Source organism: Ailuropoda melanoleuca, chromosome 11, assembly GCF_002007445.2.
Source record: "Ailuropoda melanoleuca isolate Jingjing chromosome 11, ASM200744v2, whole genome shotgun sequence".
Lineage (NCBI taxonomy): Eukaryota > Metazoa > Chordata > Mammalia > Carnivora > Ursidae > Ailuropoda > Ailuropoda melanoleuca.
Window position 1 is genome coordinate 5,535,869 of NC_048228.1, and position 9,399 is coordinate 5,545,267.

A 9,399-nucleotide genomic window follows, 5' to 3' on the forward strand; every position below is an offset into this window, starting at 1 on the left:
TGAGGCGAAAGAATTTTTTGGCCGACAACTGCCAAAGTTAGAATTTTAAGATTTTGCGATCTTTAAATTAGGATTTTAGGATACATTTTTTTCTTAAATTATATTAGAATCTATTTATTATCAATTTCAGTATATTTTAATTTTTACAGTGCTAATAGAAATTTGTTTTTCACAGTTGCTTTTTAAGGAATGTGTCAAATAAATATTTATGTTAGCCAGCGTTAGCTTTTTCGGATGCAGCTGGAGCAATGCATGAAAGTCTGTGAAAGCAAGCAGAGCTCTGTTCTGGGTCGTCCAGAAAGCAGGTTGCACAAACGAAAAGTTCATGTAGGACTCGGCGAAGACGAGTGAGCCTGTGGTCAGCAGGCAGCAGCACCCAGGCCGAATTTGTAGCCAGTTCAGCCTGTCTACACGGCGGCCTCATCCAAGTCAGACCTTGGGCAGGGAAGCAATGACCAGAAATCAACTTCTACAAATTATGCCGGGAAGGTTGTGATTAAAATATTTGTAAATCTGAAGGTTTTTTCTATTTTTAATTTTTTAATGAAGTGTTCATTTTAATTCCAGTACAGTTGTGTTCATCACGTATCGTTACGTGTACCAGCGTTACCATACAGCGGGTCAACACTCTCTACGTTACTCACGCTCATCACGACGAGGGCACTGTTTAATCCCCATCCCCTTCCTCACCCACCCCGCACCCCCCTGCCCCTGGTGACCATCAGTGTGTTCTCTATAGTTAAGAGTCTGTTTTCTTGGGGCGCCTGGGTGGCACAGCGGTTGAGCGTCTGCCTTCGGCTCAGGGCGTGATCCCGGCGTTATGGGATCGAGCCCCACATCAGGCTCCTCTGCTATGAGCCTTGCTTCTTCCTCTCTCACTCCCCCTGCTTGTGTTCCCTCTCTCGCTGGCTGTCTCTATCTCTGTCAAATTAATAAATAAAAAAAAATCTTAAAAAAAAAAGAGTCTGTTTTCTTGATTTGTCTCTCTCTCCCTTTTTCCCTTTGCTCATTTGTTTGGTTTCTTAAATTCCACATACAAGTGAAATCATGTGGTGTTTGTCTTTCTCTGACGGACTTATGTTGCTTAGTATTATACTCTGTAGCTCCATCCGTGTTGTTGCAAATGGCAAGATTTCTTTCTTTTTTATGGCTGAGTAATATTCCACCGCACGTGTGTGTACGTGTGTGTGTGTGTGTGCGCGCGCACACGCGCGTGCACATCTTCTGTATCCACTCATCTATTGATGGACGCTTGGGCCGCTGCCATAGTCCGGCTGCTGTAAATAATGCCGCTGTAAACATAGGGGTGCGAGCATCCCTTTGAATGAGTGCCTTTGTATTCTTTGCGTAAATACCCAGTAGCATAATTACCGGATTGCAGGGTAGTTCTATTTTTAACTTTTTGAGGAACCTCCATACTGTTTCGGTCTGGAAGGTTTTTGAACTTCCTGTGTACCAGCTCTAATCCGTACATGGATGATATGGGACAAAGTGAAAATCGCAGGTCGGTGAGCCTTGCCTTCCTTCCTTTACGGCACACGGATAACCGTGGAGAATGTCATATAATAAAAGAGTATAAATGCAAAAGTAAATCTAAAACCTTAGTCAAACACCTTCCTAGGTTAGTTACAATTCAAATATAAATTACTCGGTTCTCACACCACTGCTGCTTTCTTTAGTGCAGGTAGTCAAGAATTTACTAACTCCATAGGAAGAAACTGCTGGTCATCGTCTAGAATCACCAGAAGTTTAATCAGGCAGATAAATCTCTTTTTTTGTTGTAGTGTTCCTTAAGATGAAATGTAAGGTTTTCCCCACCTTTGTTTTATTTTTTAAAAGATTTTATTTGTTTTTCTGTTTATTTAGTGAGAGCATGAGTGGGCGAGAGGGGCAGAGGCAGAGGGAGAGCGAGAATCTCAAGTAGACTCCATGCTGAGCTCGTGGGCTTGATCCCGTGACCCTGAGATCATGACCTGAGCCGAAATCAAGAGTCCGCTGCTTAACCAACTGAGTCACCCAGGCACCCATTCCCCCCACCCCTCCCCCACTCCATTTTAAAGGAGACATTCAATATATTTGGGAAGCATTTATTAAGCACTTACTGCATACTACATAGGAATTGAAGATTCAGAGATGAGTAAGCCACAGTTCCTGCTCTCAAGAGATTTACAGCCAGGTAAGGAAGACAGACAGGTGGACATAGGGCAATGTGTAGACTGTGGGAGGCACAGGGATGGGGTGATATAGGAGGCCCAGGGAAGAATCCAGGAGGGAGAGAGGGCTGTGTGGAGGGAGGTCAGACTCCCAGAAGGAGGCTGCTTTGGTGGATATTGAAGGAAGAGCAGGATTTTGTCAGGCAGATAAGAGCATTTTAAGCAGATGGAAAAGCCTGTGGTCAAACCCAGTGTCGTGGAACAGCACTGTGTGTGTGGAGAACCGGCGAGTCAATGGAAGACTGACTCGGTGCTGGCTGGGATGGTGATCTGGGATTTTGAACTTCACCCTACAGATGTTGGCAAGCCCTTGATCAAGGGTAGGCAGCACAGTGATGGGGTCACATTTGTGCAGTTGGAGACATGCCTGAGGGTGTAAACTGGCTGGATGGTGAGGCTGGGGGTGAGGGACAGGGCCCGGGAGACCCCCAGTTTCCTTGCCTGGGCATGTTTGGGGGGGACCACCTGGAGCAAGAGAGAGAGAATGCCGGAGGAAGGGCAGGTTCGAGCCGATTACATAGTGAATTCAGCTTTGAAATCTAGGTGAAGACGAAACGTGTTTCGTGTGGATTAGAGGTTTTATCTACCGCCTCTGTCCAGCCAACCCTCTTCTGTGCGTCTGTATGTGTCTACATCTGTACACATGTTTCCATCTGTCCGTCCCGCTTTCAGTCTCCAGTTTTATCTGATGGTTTCATCCTTTGACGGACTTTGTCTGAATTAATTACTTCATTATGGGCTGTAAAATGGTGTTGCTGCTGCGTGTTCTGCTACCACAATGTCCCTCCTGAGCTGGGGTATTTGGTTGCTCTGAAATGTGGTGTATATGGGACAGGCACCATAAGTGTTTGATTCCCTTTCTTTGATTGGGACCAGAAAATTTTAATTCAACACTAAGATTATCCTAGAAAAAAAATTAGAGCAGACGGAAAGGTATTTTTTCTTCTCTCATTAACACTGACGGGAAGATGCCCTGGTCCGTACCCCGTGTCACACACAGATCGTCTTCGACAGACGCTGCCTCTGTTGCAAAGCCATGTGAGCAAATGGAGGCTTTATTATTTTTTACACATCTAAGTATTTCCTAATTGTCTACAAGTTATTTGTCTAATAAAAAATTAAAAGTTATAAAAATAAAGCTATGGCCTTAAGATGTGGCGTATAGAAGCACGATTACATGCCACTTATGATCCTGGGGATTTCTTTGGATGCCAGTCCCTGGAAATGCAGTCCCAAGGCCTGAATGGGCAGAGAGCTGGGTTGGAGCTTCCAGGGGAGCCAGTGCAGAAAGAAAGGAAGATGTCTAGCGGGGGAGGAGGGCAGGAGGACGAGGCCCCCAAAGTGAGACCAGACAAGTTCTTAGAGGGCACGTGTTTTTCTTGAGTTTTTGTTTGATGTAATACCTCAGGGGAAAAAAAGGTGTATTCTGCCAAGCTGGATAATTTTTAGAAACCTCTCCTAAGCACTTAAGGAAGAGAGAAAGAAACCTAAGAACACAAGAGTGTGAGTGTAAATCACTTGATTTACCCTCTGGCCATCTCTGACTTTTGTATGAATTCAGTCATTCGCTGGCACCATTTCCTTCCCTTACCCCTCAGCCTAGACACAGAGCCACCTTCAGGAAGCAGACAGCATGGACACTGGCTGCCTAACCTGCTTAGACCAGGTGCCACCCCATCCCCACGCTGGTGGGATTGTGCTTCTCAGTCACGCTTGCCTCAGTCCTAGCAAGGAAGGCCCCTTCTCCAGAAGACCCCTGCCCACACCATGTCTCCCAACTTAGTAGTTAAGTTTTGGGGGAGTCCAAAGTTCTAGGCAGGTTTTTGACTGTGGGGGCAGAGGGGTGGGTGCCCCTAAACCCCTGCATTGTTCAAGAATCAACTGTATCCCCCTTTCACTAGGTCTGCCAAATTCAGCAAATAAAAATACAGAACTCCCAGGTAAATTTGAATTTCAGATAAACAACAGATAACTTTTAGTAAAAGCATGTCCCAAGTGTTGCTTGGGGCATATTTATACTGAGAAATCATTGTTGTTTCTCTGCAGATCACATTGAACTGGGCATCCTTGTTTTATGGCCCGCTCTACCCAAGACCACAGGCAGCCCCTCGGTCTCACACCGTCTCCTTTCTTATACCATCTGACTCTTGAAAAGTGTGAGTGCATTTGCTGTCACTCCCTGTGCCTTTCTCGGTCCCAGAGCTTGGCTTTCACGATTAACCCTCCCTCACAGGGCCTTCCAGTAAGGGGACTGCCTTATTTGCTAAGCCTAAGGCATGTTTTATTGTCACTTCCTGGTCTCTAGGTGACCTCTGGCCGTCCTGACTCTTCTCTCATATCCTGGCTTCTGCAAGACCACTTTCCCCCCACCACTCTCTCCCACCACCAACATGGCCCTCTGCGGAGCACCCCCACGGTCCATGCTGACACTGAACCAGCTCCTTCCTTCCCCCGCATCTCCTGCAGGGCCTTGGCTCTGCCTATGCACCATTCCCCCCAGCTGCCCTGGTCAGAAACCAGGCCTCATGCCCCACCCCAACAGACTCACCCCAACTCCTGCAGGAGCCCCTTCATTTGGCTGGAAGTCAAGTCTTGCCTGTCGTTAATCCATTTTCCTGACTGTAATCAGGGAGACCTTTCCCAAGTGCATATCTGACCAAATCCCTTCTCCGGTTCCAAAGTCAGGGCCCACAGTTTAAAATCCAAGCCTCCTAACATAGCCTATTAAATCTGGGTATCTGGTCCCTGCTGGCCTGCCCTTCATCTGCCCTCAGTCCCCAGCCCCTGCCTTCCCTCCCCCTTGCCTGGGCCCTTTGTTCCTTCTGGGAACACACAGGGGGAGTAGATGACTCCTCCTCACCACCCCCTCCCAGAAGCCTTCCGTCCCCCCTCTTCCCCGTGGGCCTCCCACCACAAGGAGTCCCACCCCCACCCTGTCACAACAGCTGTCTTCCTACCAGGCTGGGGACTCCTTCCAACTACTTTCACAATGGTATTCCCAGCACACGGTAGGTCTTGATGACACTATGTCTCTTCACAGGTGGTACCGGTCCGTCCCCTGGACTCAAAGCCCTCAGGTAGGCAACGGGTCCTTTGTCTCTGTGCCCTCGCGTGGTGCCTGGTGCAGAGCCCTGGAAGGATGCTGGTTCAGCAGAGGGGTGAGGGGTATTTCAGTCAGCATCAGCCTCTTCAGTGAATTTGTGAGAGACATATTTGAAAGGTTTCATTGACAATTAATTTGAAATACAGCTATCAGAATCAATATTGGTAAAAAAAAAAATAGCATTCATTTTTATGTAACTAAAATGTTGAGAGCAAGAAATCCCAAACTCTAAATCTTTCACATACCCTGGCACTAAAGTCTGCTTCCGTGGTTTACAAAGAATGGCATGTTATTTCATGAATAGCCTTTATGATTTGATGTTGCCATAGTAATATGAAGGTTTTTTTAAAAAATGCTTTTTTCTCATTCCTTTTTTTCTGTGAAAATGATAGCTTTGTGTTTTATTATAGAGTCCTTTTTTTAAAATGTCAGAAATGACCAGTCTCCCCTCCACCACCACACACAGACCACATATAACGCACCCGAGCTGAGGTCCGTGGGTACCTGTCACCCACAAATGGAAAGGTCTGCTCTGCATGGAAGAAAGACACCCACTTTAGCAGCCATACGCCCCTCATATCAAAAGTTTCCATCAGAATGATACCTTCCACAAGAAAAGAAAAATCTGTTTCAGAAGTAACCTAAGCTTGCTTTTAAGCATTTAGAAAATTGTTTCTAATTTGTACATCCCTAACTACGCTCATTTATTTTGGTAAAAATGTACACTCATTTCTATCAAACTTCACCCTCAGATTCCTAAATTAATCCCCGAAGGGGATCATATTAGTCTGTCTTGATTTTCTTTCTAACTGTCATTTAGGGGGAAAATGACTCATACCCCAAGTTCCTGTGTTCTTCATTTATAAGTTTTACCCACTACACTAAAATATACTATGATAGGAGGATCGGACAGTCTGTGTAGTAAGTACGGAATGAACTGTGGACTTTCTGTGTTTCTAATCTGGGACAGATGAGTTTAGTTGAGTTATTGAGGGTGACCCACGATGGTAGAGCATGACCGATCCCTTTGTGTACATGGATAATGGACCACAGAGAATTATACACCAGGTGTCCAAAGCTGAGAGGGGAAGCCACGTTAGAATTTGTACCCCAGTCTTGTTCCTGCAGTGGTGCTGGTAATCCGAAAGATTCAAAGACAAATGAAGGTACTTCATCTATTTAAATTAAAACAACAGTTTTTTTTTTCTGAGCACATATATAATTACATCATATGCCAAAGCATTAAAAAAAAAGCATCCTTTAAAGAAGGGAGGAAAATGGAAATACCTATTATTACATTAGATTTCTTTCAGGCAGTAATTTTCTTGGAAGGCAGCTGAAGCTCAGATCCAAGTCAAAGATGATAGAACCACTGGCTGACTCATCAGCAAATTATTCTTTTCTCCCCCAGAAAAATCATCTGGTAAAATTCAACACGCATTCATGATTTAAAAATTAAAGCTGGGGCGCCTGGGTGGCACAGCGGTTATTAAGCGTCTGCCTTCGGCTCAGGGCGTGATCCCGGCGTTATGGGATCGAGCCCACGTCAGGCTCCTCCGCTAGGAGCCTGCTTCTTCCTCTCCCACTCCCCCTGCTTGTGTTCCCTCTCTCGCTGGCTGTCTCTATCTCTGTCAAATAAATAAAAAATTTAAAAAAAAAATTAAAAAAAAAATTAAAGCTAACCCTCTTCACAAACCAGGAGCAGAAGCGAACTTAACCTGATCAAGCATATCTACACCCCCCCAATCCTGAAAATATCCCCTATAAGACAGAGAAGACTATTACATTCTACTACAAGACCCAGCATGAAGTCAAGCAGAAAAGACAAACAACAAAGGATTGGAAAAGGAAGAAACTATTCTTATAGCAAATAACATGATTGTCTGTACAGAAAACCCAAAAAAATCTACATCATACCATCAGAAATGATAAGAAAAGTTTAGTGAGGAGACAGGCTAGAAACTAACAAGCAAATCAACTACATCTTTATACGCGGACAACAAATAAAACCACTACAAAGCAAACACAGGGGCGCCTGGTTGGCTCAGTTGGTAGAGTGTGTGACTCCCGATCTCAGGGTTGTGAGTTCAAGCCCTACGTTGGGCATGGAGCCCACTTTATTTTATTTATTTTTAAAGATTTTTTATTTATTTATTCGACAGAGATAGAGACAGCCAGCGAGAGAGGGGACACAAGCAGGGGGAGTGGGAGAGGAAGAAGCAGGCTCATAGCGGAGGAGCCTGATGTGGGGCTCGATCCCATAACGCCGAGATCACGCCCTGAGCCGAAGGCAGACACTTAACCACTGTGCCACCCAGGCGACCCGGAGCCCACTTTAAAAAACAAATAAATAATAAATGAATAAATAAAAATTTAAAATAAGAAGCAAACACAAACCAAGGTACCTAGAAAGAAATCTGATAAAAAGATGTACAAAGTTTCTGGAGTTTGTAAAACTTTGTGGGACATTAAATTAAATACTTGACCTATCAGGTATCAAGAGCTTTTATAAAGCTGCTGTAACAAAGACAGTATGGTGTTTGCGTGGAGACAGACTCCCTGACCAACGGAACAGGACACACAGTCCAGGAACGGATGCACGGACGTGTGGAGACTCCATGAAGGACAGAGACGGTGGTGCAGATCCGCGGGGAAAAGATGGGCCACGGACTAAGTGGCACTGGGTCTAGTGGTTACCGACACACAGAACTCACAGTCGGACCACGAGCTCACAACACGTGCGATAGCCAGTTCTTGATAGATTAGACTTACGCAGACACTTAGTTAGCACTTTCAGAATAAACGGTGAGGAAGTATCTCTATGATACTGGGGCAGGGAGGGGCTTCTATAACCAGGAAACAAAAAAGTGTTGACTATATAAGAAACGAACTGCAAATTTAACCAAATTAAGAATTTTTTTTTGCTTATTACTAAAAAGACTGAAAAAGCCACAATGTAAAAGAAAGAAAGATTACAAACAAAGCAGATATTTATAATACATCTAGAATATGTGAAGAACTATGAACCAACAAGAAAAAGACAACCAAGTTTTTTAAAAAGGGCAGAAAATGGGGCGCCTGGGTGGTACAGTCGGTTAAGCATCGGGCTCTTGATTTCGGCTCAGCTCATGATCTTGGGGACATGGCTCTGCGCTCAGCAGGGAGCCTGCTTGGGGATTCTCTCTCCTCCTCCTCCCCCTCTGCCCCTCCACGGGTGCTCTCTTTCTCTCGAATACATAGATCTTTTTTTTTTCTAATGAGCAAAAGAACATGAGCAAGCATTTCACACACAAAAAAACACAAATGATAGAAAAACATGTGACAAGATGCTCATTAGTCATTCGGGAAGTGCAAAATGAGACAACAGTGAGAAGCCCTCTTAAACCCACTAGACGGGCAAAATTAAGAGTCTAGCAATCCCGGAGGGTAGCAAGGATGGGACTCAGTGAGGCTGACAGGTGCATGACTTAGAGCCGCTGCTCTGAACAGCAGCACAGCCGACTCCTTGTTCAGGCATAGTCCCTGGTCCTCCCTGGCTGAGGATTCTGCCTTCCGCCCGTGAACGCACAGCTTCACCGCAGGGCTGGCTCTAAAGGTTAGAATCTAACCAACCGGCCGTGAGCAAAGTGGCTGATACCCCTTTGCCCTGAGATGGCCAACGTTCCAAGTGGAAGCTGCTCCCTCCACCTAAGAAATAATGTGGGACGGAGCCGCGGCCAGCCTGCCATGGGCATGTGATGACAGCAAGACATGCATGTGGTTTTGCTGTAGTCCGTTAAGATTGGTGGGGGGGGCGTAAGGAGGGTCGTTTGTTATTTCTGCATAACTTAGCTCATGAAGTTGAACATTTCTGTGCTAGGACGCATCTTCGGAGATCCAGAAATTTCACTCTGAGGAAGTTTCCCTAGCGACACTCTCCCACAGGACACACACAAAAGAACACGCACATCAACGCTGTTCACAGTTGCAAAAAAACCTGGAAACAACTCAAATGTCCTTTGGTTCAGAACGGATTGATAAATTATGGTATATTTGTAAAATTATACAATCATTGAAAAGAATGCATGCTAGTTACAATAACAG